This window comes from Gymnogyps californianus, chromosome Z, assembly GCF_018139145.2.
Source record: "Gymnogyps californianus isolate 813 chromosome Z, ASM1813914v2, whole genome shotgun sequence".
Lineage (NCBI taxonomy): Eukaryota > Metazoa > Chordata > Aves > Accipitriformes > Cathartidae > Gymnogyps > Gymnogyps californianus.
The window spans coordinates 58,949,874-58,963,444 of record NC_059500.1 but is presented as its reverse complement, the minus strand read 5'-3'; the positions used below and the strand labels follow the sequence as shown (position 1 = coordinate 58,963,444).

The window sequence follows — 13,571 nt, the reverse complement described above, 5'->3', positions numbered from 1 at the left end:
AGCGGCGCCCGGCCGGGCAGCTCCGAGACGCCGGCTCGGCCAGGGTTGCCCCCATTTGGTAACCGTGTCTCGGGGCTACTCGGTACCGTGCGGACCGTCCCCAAAGGGAGGAGGTGCGTGGCCTCTCCTTTCCTGCACCCCTAACCCCCCCCCCCCGAGTGGGCCAGGACAGCCCGTCTCCTCTGGGAAGTGAAATGCACATGCGAAGGTAACAAGAAAGCCTTCAAATATGAGGCTTATTTCGTAAAACGCAAGTTTAGTCTCTTGTTCCCGTCTCCTGTTGGCATGATGAACAGCTTGCCATGTGTATGGCTTCTCGGATGTCTTGCACAAAGGTTCAACAAGGGCGGTAGGTAGGGTATGGCTTTGAACCACGGTCACAAAATCCTGCTTCCATGGGTGAACACATTAAAGGGGCTTCTTCGAAGTGTTCAACCATTTCAAACTGATAGAAAAACTTTTCAAGTGCTTCTTCAGAAATACTGACACTGCAGTTTGAAGAACCCGGTCCGAATGATGCAAATAAATGGGCGCAGCTGTTTGAAGCACTGAAGAACGTTTGGTTCAGAGCTATGGTTGAAATCTGAAATCCCGTATGCTTGATATCAAACAGCCTGCGTTGATGCAACACTTTTAAAACCAGTGAATCCTGAATTTCTTCACATGCTTTCTAAATAAATGATTTAAAATTTCATGTAAATGCAAAAGTTTGAGGCAGGTCAGACAAAAACAAATTGCTATGAGAGTAGAACTGGCCTTTTAACTTTTTGGTATTCAAATGTGATTTTTTTCCCATGTAATAATCATAGACTCACTGTGGGCACACTATCCAGGGTTTTTTGAAGGCTGACTCAGAATGTTAATACTTTTATGTATTTTAATAGCTCTACATATATCATTACTCTGATCCTGACACTGGCAGTCATTACAATGGTGGTGTTCTGTCAACAAGTCAGGAAAAATCATATGTGTACATGAGAATTGATTTTGCATGGATCAGTAAAGAAAGCAATAATTGCTTCAAGGCTTCCTCTAATTTATGCAGAAGTTTCTCAATTATTTGTGAAGGACTGTCATATGTAAGATGGTATGCAAATGGGACAAATCATGAAAGCATAGCTTCTAAACAACAGAACACTTTCAACTTTTTTGTTGCTATGAGGTGTAAAATACTTCATACTTCAAAAAACACAAAGGCAGCTGTTGTACGATCAGCAAAAGTACGTTACAGTATTAGTCACAATCATTCACATAGCTCACTTATGGTGACAGCAAATTAAATCATGTTGTTTTCCAATATTTGCCCATGGCTCAATATATCATAGCTCAATGATATGTGTTGATAGTTCAAAAGCTGTGTGCATTGGCAACTGTATATTTGCTCTTCTTTCAACTGAACATGAATGAATGAATGCATGCAGGAATGGATGAATGTTTGGCTGAAAAGAATATCTTTTCCTGTGTGGTTGCTGGTGCTTCAAATCATGGACATTGTGACATTTCTCTGATGATAATTTGTGCACAGTTAGGGAAATAATCTGTCATCTCATATGAGTTTCAAGGCAATAATGAAACTGCATTAGGATGTTTTTGGAAAAGATAATAAGTATTTTACAATTAAATGATAGAACTCTGATAGTGTATCTTTGCTTGCTACTAAAAGTGTTAGCTTTGGGAGATACCAACAGCCTGCCAGCTAACAGAAAATGAGAATTAATTTATGCTTCCAACTAATTGAGTAGTTTGTACTCTACATAAACAACATGGACAATATAAATGGTCATTGTTTGATGCTGAGTGTTGACATTGTCAATTATTTTCCTCATCTTCCAAAGGAGTTTCAGAATTAGAGAAGAGACATGAATAGCCAAGGACGCCCCCCTTCAAGAAGTCCTCTCTACACCATGCTTTCCAAATAGTAGAATTTAATTTTTTTATAAGAATTACCTACTTGCAATTAACCGTTTCTAATTCTGATACAAGATATAGCTCATAAATACATCAATCTGATTTTTAATATGCTACTAAGTTCATTGAAAAATAAGTACTAGTAGAGAATGGGTGATGTTATTTAGATAAAAATATCTCTCTCAACTAAAAATTCCCCAGCCTCCTAGAATTGGTTTCATTCAGTGGTTTTCAATAATTCTGAAATAGTTGCCGCCTTAGCAAACAAAATTATCTTAATCTGAATTGGCCATTTTCTCAGAAAGAAGAGTTTAAACTTCAATGAACAGTAGATTTGAGTACTGTACTTGTATACTGTGTTTAAGAAATCTTGTGTAAGGAATTGACTTGATATTCCTTCAAGTCCTGGTTCTCTCAATTTTCTATCAGTTGTGGCATTTACAATGTTTATGCCAACCACAGATGGTGGTGAGGAGTGCTCAGATCAGCTGAGAAGAAAATCCATCAGGTTTTTTCAATCCAAAATGTTCAAATGCTGAGTAGACAACCAAGTGATCTTGTCTTGATCAGCTCTCTGTCCCAGTAAAGTAGATCACAGTTTTACAGAGGATGGACCTTCAAAAAATAAAACCAAGCTGTAACTAATAAGCCCTAGTAACCCTTCCTTTCGTAAAATGGAGCAGTCTATGCAGCATCAAATGCAAGCATAATTGTTAGAAGAAAGCAGGGATGGAGAATGTCAGCGTGCCACATGAGCACATAGCTAAGGCTCTGCTACAGAAGTCGGGCAAAATGACTGGCACGGAAGACTGCACAACTGCTAGAAACTCATGTAGTAGAAACAAGCAAGAGAACTCTATGGTAGTGTAAGTACAAGTTACAGCTTCAAATTAGATCATGTGCAGATACCAATTTTAAAGTCTTGCTGAAAGTTTCGGCAGAAGACACCTAGTCTATTAGGTGAAACTTTACCTGAAGAGCTATTCAATAACAGCTCTTGGAACAATTTAAAATAGCAGGAACCTTTTTCTAGGTTTTACAGCAGAGATGTACTTGCAAAATGTTGGAAAGATTTTAACTTAGGAGAGAGGGCAGAGAAGTGTGATAAACAGGCATTTCAATATAACACTTGAAGGTCATGAGCTGCAACATTCCCCAAAATCTGTTGCCTCCATTTAAAAGAAAAATGTGTGGAGAAGATAGGAGAAAGGGCAGAAATCACAGCAGCATTCAGAACTCCAAAAATCTGCTGCATGGAGACTCCCATTTAACCTCTCTTTCTTACAATCAGTGAAGCCCTGATTCCAGAAGATAATAAATCCAGTTTTAGTGTGCTGATTGCTGAATCAAAATTTCTGTTTCCATCATGCAGAGTGTTGAGCTAATATAAATTTGTTTTAAATAGTCTGAAGAGGTAGCTTTAGTCTTTTTCTGGGAGTGGGACAGCTTTGCCAGTTCTACTGTCAGAAGGTGCTCTTGCACCCTTTTCTGAGTAGAACCAGCTTAGCCACCTTATGGGAGGCGGTGCGTGACCAAGCCAAACCTCTGGGGTCACCTAACAAGTGCAACAGTGAATACTCACAGGCTGGTGAGCGTCTTGCCCTTTTTATGAGATCCCTGACTACTTTCTGAAGCCCCACACTTAGATTTTCCCATTGTGTTCCAGAACTGTAGCAGGATATTTGGAATTGTTCTCTGTGGACAGCTCACCTCTCCGGAGGTAGGAGGAGGATTCCCAGGCCAACAGCTGAATTGCAGCAGGGAACAGGTAACTGATGCATAGCCAGGTTGTGGCTCATTTTCCCAAAGGTCAGTCTAGTACTGCCAGTGATCTCATGCCCTGCATGCCCGTGCTTTACCCCACTCACTTGCTGTGACTGACCCTGCCCTGTATGCTCTACCCCAGACCTGCGCTGACATAAGGACATGTGGATCTGGCCACTGTTCCTCAGGGGAATCAGAACTGAACTTTAGTTCACAGCACAGAACCAACATCTCATATTTGCTGCTTGGAGTAACTGATTTTGCTAATGTCCAGGTGCTCTAAGGGCATGCTGTATAATAACAAAATTGGGTCATTCTTGGCTTGAGCAAAAAATAATTTTTGCTGACCTAGAATGACATTGCTCAATGTCATGTCATTTGAAACGAAGGTTAGGTATGAAAAGTAAAAGCTGTCCCCAGTGGAGCCATTAGTCTCTGCTGCCTTTCATATTCCCCTTAGTCCTATTCTGCTCCATCTGTTCTGGGACTCTACAAAGAGTAGATCATCAGCAAACCGTCCTTCCCTCTGCTTCTTTTCCCCATGGCCCTGTCGCTGGTCTTCCTCCAAGGAGTAGAGTCCTTCTCCCACAGCAGGGGATGCCTGTATTTTAGGAATGTGCAGGCACAGCATAGCTGTCACCAGCAAGGTCTCTTCATTTTTCTCCCAGACTGAACTTGTCTGCCTGTTTCCCATCCCACAGGCAGCAAAGGTAAGCATAAGCACACTTACAGAGCCCAGCAATCATTAGCACTGGCCAAGACAGCAGGATGTAATCATGTAAGAAGAGTTATTCCTGCTGGAAGAAGACTTATGTATCCGTCTAGCTGGGGACAGAACAGTAGCAGTTTCCCCCTCTTGTCTGAAGAATCGTGACACCTCTGGATGAAGCCACACACTGCCACAGACACTGCCTTTAAGAGGATGGCTAACCTACCGTGGAAGCCAGTGCGTAGGAGCAATGAATAGTAAGCTACAGTCATGAGGGAAGATACAGCAAAGTGAACACATGCTATTTGGGAGTGGGGAGAGCATTCCAGGCAGCTGTGGAGTGAAGCCAAGCGGCACTAGCAGTCTGTGCTGCTTCCATATGTTCCTGTACCAACTCAAGAGTGGGAGGAAGAGCAGAAGCTAAGGCAGGTGATAAAAGAGCTAGTTCAGGCAGCGAGCAGACCTCAGTCTCACCTGTCTCCTCCTCCCACTGTATTATCTCTTGCTGTATTGTATCGCTGATGCCTGGCTTCTGCAGCCCTTTTCTTATACCTCCCCAACCTCTTCTCATATCCGTACCCCTCAAGAAGAGGTACACTGGCAGGCTTCAGTGGGAATTGTCTAGGCAGTAGCAGGACTTGTGCTATGATCACTTCCAGCTAAATGATTTGGGCAAATAATTTTTCAGCGTGTCTCTCATCCTTTCCAATTTAAAACAGTACGTAAATAGTTGAAAGTAAGTAGTTGTCTGCATTTTGATTATGTTAGGTTTTGCATTGCTTTTTAATCACTTGTATTTTTTTCACTGAGTGATTATTAAGTTGTAATTATTAAGCAATTAAATTCCAATTAGAAAGGAATTGAATTGCAATTCTGGGATCTGGAAAACAATTCAGGGAGGAATCTGTATACATGTAAGGAGTGAGTGATTCAAAACTGTGGTCCTCAAATGTCAGGAGTTCTGTTCTGCAACAAGTAAGACAAGGAAAGAAGATTGAGAACAAAAAGCACGGGGAATGATGGTTTCTTAGTTTCAATTCAACTATACACAGTTTTGCAGAACAAATGTGGGATCTGGCATAAAATAGCTCAGAGGGCATCCGTCACAGTTTGACTCTCCTGATTCTGATGCGCAGGTGCAAGTAGTTACTAATCTTCACACGAAGCCCAACAATATATTGAGAATTTTTAGGCTTGGGGCAGCCTGGCCTGGTGTCATTCCATCTCTACATGTACCTATTCTTCCTGTATGTGACCATTAGGGGACAAGAAGGCTCATGTCTGGCACAGAGGGTCTCAATACAGCTACATCAGGACACGTACAGCTGTCATCAGGCAAGAATCCATGCATCTGCTTCTACAGTCACTGCTCAGTTGAAAGCAAGATTATGTATTGCTTTTGCAGTGCTGAATGGTGTCCTGGCGGTGAGGTAGTGCTTTAAGGACAGTTGTTTCTGGCCAGCAACATAGGAGAAGTCTGATATCATAACCAGAAGGCCAGCTTTTCCAAAGAGGCCAGTCCACAGGGAGCCCCACAGGGAAAGAAGATGGACAAGTGAACGGCTGCACACGGAGCAGTCAGAGCATCAGGCTTCTCGCCATCAAAAAACCTCTACCATTAGCTCTTGCTAAGTGAACAGCGGTGTTCAAAAAGTGCGCTTGTCTCTAAACTGACTCAAACCTGTACTCCAAGGTAATACGACAATGCACAACTGCAAACATGGAACCACAGCTTTAAACAACAAGGGAAATTTAAGGCAGTCACTTGCAGTCTGAAGCTAAGTCTCAGATATAAAAAAAAGATAATTCCAAGATTAAATCTAAGGATCAGCAGATCTTAGTCTTAGATCTAATTAGTCTTGCAGATTACCACACTGCTGGGAAGATGCAGTGTGGTGGAGATATTCTGAAGGCTGCAATAGCAGACGTGAAGTGAAACTGGCAGAAGGATTCATATCTGTATGATTTAAACATTAAATAAGAAAGATACAGTGTTGAGGGAAAATAAGGCAGATTTTGGTTTAATTTGGATAAGCATGATTCTTATGTGTTGATGTCTGCTTTTTATATAAAGAAGAAAAAGGAGTGATTCCCAAAAATACCAGCAACTGGAAGGAGCAGAGATGACAGTAAACCGTAAGTTAGGTAACCAGATAGCCCAGTTTGGGTAGGACTATCTTTTTTTAATGGCATGCAGGATTTTTCCTGTTTTTCTCTGCTCAAACTTTATTCCTGAGAATTTTTTTAGGGCAATGACAGAGCCAGAAACAGTGGCCTATCACATGTAGTAGGCACATGACCTAAAGCAGAGGGTATATGTTCTATTATATGGCATCCCTTTATAAAATAATCCATAGGAACAACAGCTTTCAGGAATCTCTACAAACCTTCCTTTTGTGAACAAAAACAAGAAAAAATCAGATGGTGGTCTATTGCTGACAGCATATATAATGTGGAGTTTGTGTTCTCCTTTTCAGGAGTTTATGTTCTCATGGGAGTTGTATGTAGGGTTTAGGAAAGCACATCCATTTAAGGATCTTTTGCATCTTACTTGTGTACTTAAAAAGGTGTGCAGGAAAGAGGAGGGAACTGAGCAAGCAGTGGGGATGGACACAGAAAAGAGCTCTGGAAGTTTCTGACAGCTACTTATGCACACAGCTGTAGAGACAGCATAGTTTGAAATGAGGGACATTTATTGCACAAGGGTTCATATAAAAAAAACTTTCATTTTGTTTAATAAATAACTCTTTCCTTTGAATTTGCCCTTTGACGTTCATAACAGGTTATTAATCAGATCCTTAAAAGGAAAAACATTTGGCAGAACTAAAAAAACCCACCCACTCATTATTTTGAGAGGCTTATTTTCAGAAGGGGCAAATTATGGATATGAAAAATGGCAGATTTCAGCGTGCAGATTAGGCTTCCTCTGAAGAAGAAGAAACATAAAGGAAATGTTCGTTAAACTTGTGCCTCTTCTTCAGATTTAAAGTCAATTAGAAAAGAGGGATATTTTGCCTTAAAAGTGCAGTAGTTGCTCTCTCTTTTCTAGTAACAGTAGCTCAGTGCATGCTTTCAAGACAAAAAGTATTGTTTCTTTAAAGCACTATAGATCTGTCCTGGTTTCGGCTGGGACAGAGTTAACTCTCTTCTTAGTAGCTGGTACAGTGCTCTGTTTTGGATTTAGTGTGAGAATACTGTTGATAACACGCTGATGTTTTAGTTGTTGCTAAGTAGCGCTTATCTTAAGCCAAGGACTTTTCAGTTTCCCATGCTCTGCCAGCAAGCAGGTGTGCAAGAAGCTGGGAGGGAGCATAGCCAGGACAGCTGACCCGAACTAGCCAAGGGGATATTCCATACCATGGAACATCATGCCCAGTATATAAATGGGGGAGCTGGCCAGGAGGCGCGGATCGCAGCTCTGGCATCGGTCAGTGGGTGGTGAGCAATTGCATTGTGCATCACTTGTCTTTTCTTATTTCTTTTTTTGTTGTTGTATTCTTTTTCATTACAATTATTATTCTTCTTAGTTAGTAGTGTATTTTTATTTTTACTTTAGTTATTAAACTGTTCTTATCTCAACCCATGAGTTTTACTTTTTTCCTTTCCTCCTCCCCACCCCACTGGGAGGGGGAGGGGGAAGCTGCTGCATGGTGCTGAGTTGCTGGCTGGGGTTAAACCATGACAAGATCTCTGGAAGAAAGGATTTCAACATTGATTCCATTTTGCACTGATTCCTTATTAGGGCAGATTTGTTTAAAGGGGGGGGGGGGGGGGGAGGGGGCAGGGAGAAAAGAAAGCAGGCATATCACTAAATCTGACTGCTGAAAAGAAATACAAGGGAACCAGATCAGTCATTTTATTGTGACCCTGATCTGCTGTTTGCAAAGGTGTTGTAAGTATAATCTTTAAAATGTTAACAGTTACCAAAAGTTAGTTCATTCAGTGGTTGAATCAAGCCTCACTAGTAACATACAAGAAGTAGTGGAAAAACGCATATCTTGCTGCCTTTGAAAAATATTCTCAATCTCTGAAGCATTGCATAAAAGGGAAGCAAAACTGCATTATTAGCTCAAAAGTTTAAAGTTATTCGGGAGCTTATATGCTAAGAAAACCTGCAATTCATAAGCAAGAAATTTCTTATTAGGGTCACATCTCCTTGTCCCCCATTTAAAAAAGATAACTGCTTTTTCGGTAGTTTCAAAAGTAGCTCTTTAAATTAAATTGCAGAATTAGCCAAGACTGTCCATTAATCTCCATTCCAACCCATTGCCTTTCTTGACCATATAGCCTTTTATGTGGATGATAAGATAAAAATTACATCACAAAATAGTTTCATATACTGATAATCTTTAACATTATTTAAGAACAAATAGCTAAGGAAATCCAGGACTTCATGAAAATGCTTGGCTTTAAAGACAGTGATGCCAGTTCTGAACTGCTAACGGTAAGCACGCTAAAGTCAAATCAATATTCCCTTTGAAATACTTGAGTACCAGCATGCAGCAAGCTCTCTGCAGTACTTGAAAATTCAAAGCTCAGAATAACCTAGAAGTTGTAAACGTCAAATCATCATTTCAGTAAACGGAGATCTGAAGTGTTGGGGAGAAAACATGCAGGTCCTTGGTGAAAGAGATTGGCCACTGACAAAGTTAATGTTTTGCCAAGGATATTCTTGTTTTAGTCTTTCCATAAGCATTGCAGATGAAGCGAGAATACTGTTAACACTTATGTGGAATAAAGAGTGGTGGATAGAGTATATACTTAGTGCAGATCTATTAAACTGGATTGCCAAACCATTTCAAATATAGCATGGGATCATTATTACTGTGTGATAGAGCTGTAGTATTGCATGCAGAGCATTCTGCTCCAGCCAAATATTGTGTGCTCATCGAAAGAAAAAAATTTAGAGGTATGTGTGTACCATTACAATACTGTGAATCAATGCAAATCAAGTTTTTCCCCTTAGAAAATTTGATCTGTCCTTTAGTAAAGACTAATTTATGAATCTGTAATAGAAGCCTAAAATAAATGCAAACCTCTCCAGCCACTGACAGTGCTGGAGTGCAGCTCATAACCAGGTATTATAAACTGCTAGATATTACCCTTTGATAAGTCTCATGGGCATTTTTAGCAGAAATGAAGAATTAATTTTTCATCTACAAGTGTTCTATCAACATCCTAGACTATCAATATCTACAGACTAGCAGCATGGTTTAAGTACTCTAAGTGGCCAGCAAAAGATGGGGTAATAAACTATTATTTTAGTTCTCAAAGCACATTTGCCTTGAAAACCCTAACCTCTTTTCCATTTTTTTATGTTAGCATTTGGTAGGTGTGTCTGGTTTGATAGATGAGATGTCACTTTTGCTAAGCTCAATAAAAAAAAAGTCACCTGGAAGTATATGATCCGATCGGTGTAAAGAAGCTCACTTTGAAACATGCTACCACCCTGTTAAACAAACTCGATGATTATATTACTGCATAGTGCTCACTAAGCATTGATGAGCTTGTTATTTTAATGGTGGATGTTCTGGCTTTGATACTTAAGTGACAATGGGGGCACCTATTACTGTTGCTTTGGGTCATCCGTTTTCCACCCCAGCCAGGGCCCTACATGCTGCCTGAGCACCAGGATCCCCTCTGGAGTGGAACAGCTAGCTGTCCCTGTCCCCAGCCCTGCTGACAAAACGCGGGGGCACGTCAGCAGTTGATCAGCCCAGAGACCCCATTGCCTAGCCCAGGCTTCCAGCACTATCCCAGCTGCCCTGGCATCTTTGCTTCAAGCATAAGCTATTGGTGTCATGCTGTCAGCGCAGCTAGATCTTGCCGGGTTGTTTGAGGCACATTTAAAATTGTTAAAATACCTTCCAAAGAAGGAGCAAACAGGACCCAGAAGAGACATCTCAGTCTCAGTTGTAGCAGTATGTGTTGAGCTATATTGGGCTCAGGGAGGTTTTAGGAAAAGAAGCTTGATAGCAGACAACCCTGACACCTGTTTTTCACAATGTTTAATAATTGTAATCTCTATTTATTGAATTGCCTTGGTTCCCTCAAGCAGGTGTGTGTTGATTTTTTTTCCCAAAAAGACTCTCATTTTTCTGGTTTTCATGGTACAATAACTCTGTAGAGATCTGAGAAAGAAGATAGGTATTAGTCATCAGTCAGAAAGTACTGTTGGGAAAAATTACGGAATTAAGACCTAAATATGTAAGCAACAAACACCACTGGGATTCATCGAATGCCTGAGAGGAAATATTGTTCAAAAAATAGCAGGTGAGAGCTGAATTCCTAGCACCTTGACTCCAAGGAAAAAGTATGGTTATATGCTGGATATTAATTTAACAGTATAGATGAGACTAATTACATAAACAAGAGTTTGTGAAAGTAATTGCTTGCTTTCACTGAGAAGAATGGCCTTTGCATATGTTATGTTAAAGAAGAACTACTTAATAACTAGTTTCACATGGAGTAGTTCTGTGAGTTTTTTGTAAATAAGCAAATGTTCTTTCAGTTTTTGTCCAAGCAGTTATTCCAGCACATCTGTCAAATACTACTTATCCTTAGAAATCTATCTTTGATACTTTTCTCAGTATTTATTCCCCCTATTCCTTCCAATTCCGTCCACAGAAATAAATTGCAAAGGAAAGAATTAAATTTTTTACTAATGTTGGTGGGTGTGCAACTCCATGCCTTTAGAAACAGACTTCTATTCACACTGTACAAATGTACCATCCTACAGGATGTTTAAAACCTTTGGTAGTGGCACTGTAAAGTCTGGACCTGCTGTGAAATGTGACTTTGCAAAAATAGTAATAAAAGGCTTCCATATTTATTGCTTTTCTTCTTTCCAAACTTACTTAGACCAGCTTTCAAATGAGAATGGAGAATTTTGCTACGTTTTTAGCTTTTAGAAAGTGTATAGAGAAGTATATTCTTAGACTCAAAGGAGTTTCTATTTTTTGGTACAAACTACAACTATAACTCAGTGAATCTACAATCAGTGAAAACTTGAATAATGTAGTACCCAAATGTGGTACAGAACACGAGCAAAATTTTGAATCAAGAATACTGATTTTGCAAAATTTCTATTCAGAACTGTAATTGCGTTGTAAAATATTTCTTCTTCAATTTGCAATATTCATAGTAACAGAATAAAGAAGCTGTATACTTTCTGCTTCATGCCCATGTCCTTGCTGTGAGATGCATTTAACATTTGAGAAATATTTAGCAACTAAACAATACTGTTCCTATTTTTGTGAAAGGGCATTTGTTGGAGTATTGTAGAAATGCTAAGAAAATGCAGTCAGCAAAATAACATATTTGGTATCTAATTCAGATGAAGATTTATGTGAAAAGTGCGACATGAAAATAAGTACTCTGTCCTTAGTAACTATCTGAGAAATGTTAAAAAGCAATGCAGTTTCACCTAGATGTCCCATCCAAAAGATAAGCTTGGTCAGTGGTACTGCCAAGCATTTGCAATGAAACATAAATTAAAGTGAAGTAAAAATGTTAGCAATATGCAGTCGTAGTGGCCCCCTTTCTTATCCGCCCCAAGAGCTAAAAACTCTCAGCAAGGCTTCCATCATCTCGTATCTCATTTACTGTACCAACCTTTCCCTGACTGATTCATTTTTCACGGCTCATGTCTTCCCAGAATGCTGTTGCAAAATTCATTTCCACATCAGTTTTGCAGCCCTACATGAGCTCTCCCTTCTCCATCTTGTCCTGTATAAAGTAGGGCCTGTGTAATTTTACATTTCACACTGATATCTGGGACAACAGTACTATCTAATTATATGAAGATTAAAATGTTCCATGAAACAGATAGTACTGATCTTGTGCTATCTGGTTAATTTTGAGATAACAGTTGTGATCTGCATTAGCTCATTCTAATCTTTTGCTGCTGGTTCATATTTGCAATCCACACTTCATAAAATTACAGACTTTGAATTTCGTCTTTTAAAAGCATAGCCTTGAAATAACATGTTACAAAACAATTTCCATTGTCTTTGCACGTTTCAGATTTCTGCATGAAATTTCATAAGGTAAATAGCTTTATCAGCTTGCTTTCTAAGAGATTTTTTATAAAGGACTGCTTTTAAAAATTCCTATCACAGATAGTTACCTTTAAATGCATGTTATAAACATAATGTTATCTAAGGTTGTATGCCATGAATAAATACTTCCCCTTGTTTCAAGACTTGTGCAATTTTTAATTTGAGTCTGAGTGAAAACATCTCTGTCTTCTCCCTCTTTCTCTGTATATGTAAATATCTGTGTGTATGTATCTAGATATTATATTTATATTGGCTAATTCCATATTACCCAAAGTGCCGTATACTGCCACTTGTGCTTTTAAATTGCAGAGACTGTTTCATGGTTGCCAGAATTTTTATACTGAAGGGTTTGGGCTGAGCTACGTTACAGGATCGAGGTCATTAAGTTCTGTTCTATCAGTGTTTCTGAAGAAGCGTTTCCTCCAGGAGTTCTGTGGCAGCGCTGCCCTGGTTTGTCCTGCCGCAGCATTGTTTCAGTTGTTCTATTTTGCGTATTAACTTACAATTTAACCTTTAGGAGTTATTTCATTATTTTTATAGAGTTCTTTATTATTCTTCTGTGGATTAAGAGAGATTCAGGAAAAAGAGATACTAAAGTCCAACTATTCATTTAAAGCCCTGGAATTCACCCGGTCATTTCACTGGTAATAATATTTTTGCACTTACACCAGAGTAAGTAATTGGCACTCCATATTTCATTGAAACAGGTCCTCCTTCTTTGGAACATTAGTGCCAAAATATCTAAATTTATTATCTATACATTTTAGAAGTCATCTGTCATCCTTTACTGTTTTAAGCCATAACGCTGTATCTATGACTTACAGTATTTTAATTCATATCCTCGTTGCTGGAAAAAAGCTTTATTTCCTATAATCCTTCCCAACTTTATAATGTATATAGTATGAAGAACATAAAGTCATAAGCATATAACGAAATCTTAATTTCTGCTTCCAATAGGTAAATCCCTCCAGCTTCTTCTGTGCCCCCACTCAACTGTCCTAAATGGCTTTATAATTAAAACAAGTGTTAAGTATGACAAGAAATGTCCATGTCTTTTTCTTCTGTATAATGTTATTGTTTCTGGGTTTTGCTGCTGTTTTCCAAACAAGTGAAGAGTCATTATTTTATGT

General features: G+C 39.3%; 1 protein-coding gene across 1 annotated transcript in view; it reads right to left on the bottom strand.

The window, feature by feature from the left end:
* SCAMP1 (secretory carrier membrane protein 1) overlaps positions 1-13,571 on the bottom strand; it is an 86,999-nt gene that overhangs the window by 44,810 nt on the left and 28,618 nt on the right. The window lies entirely within an intron of this gene.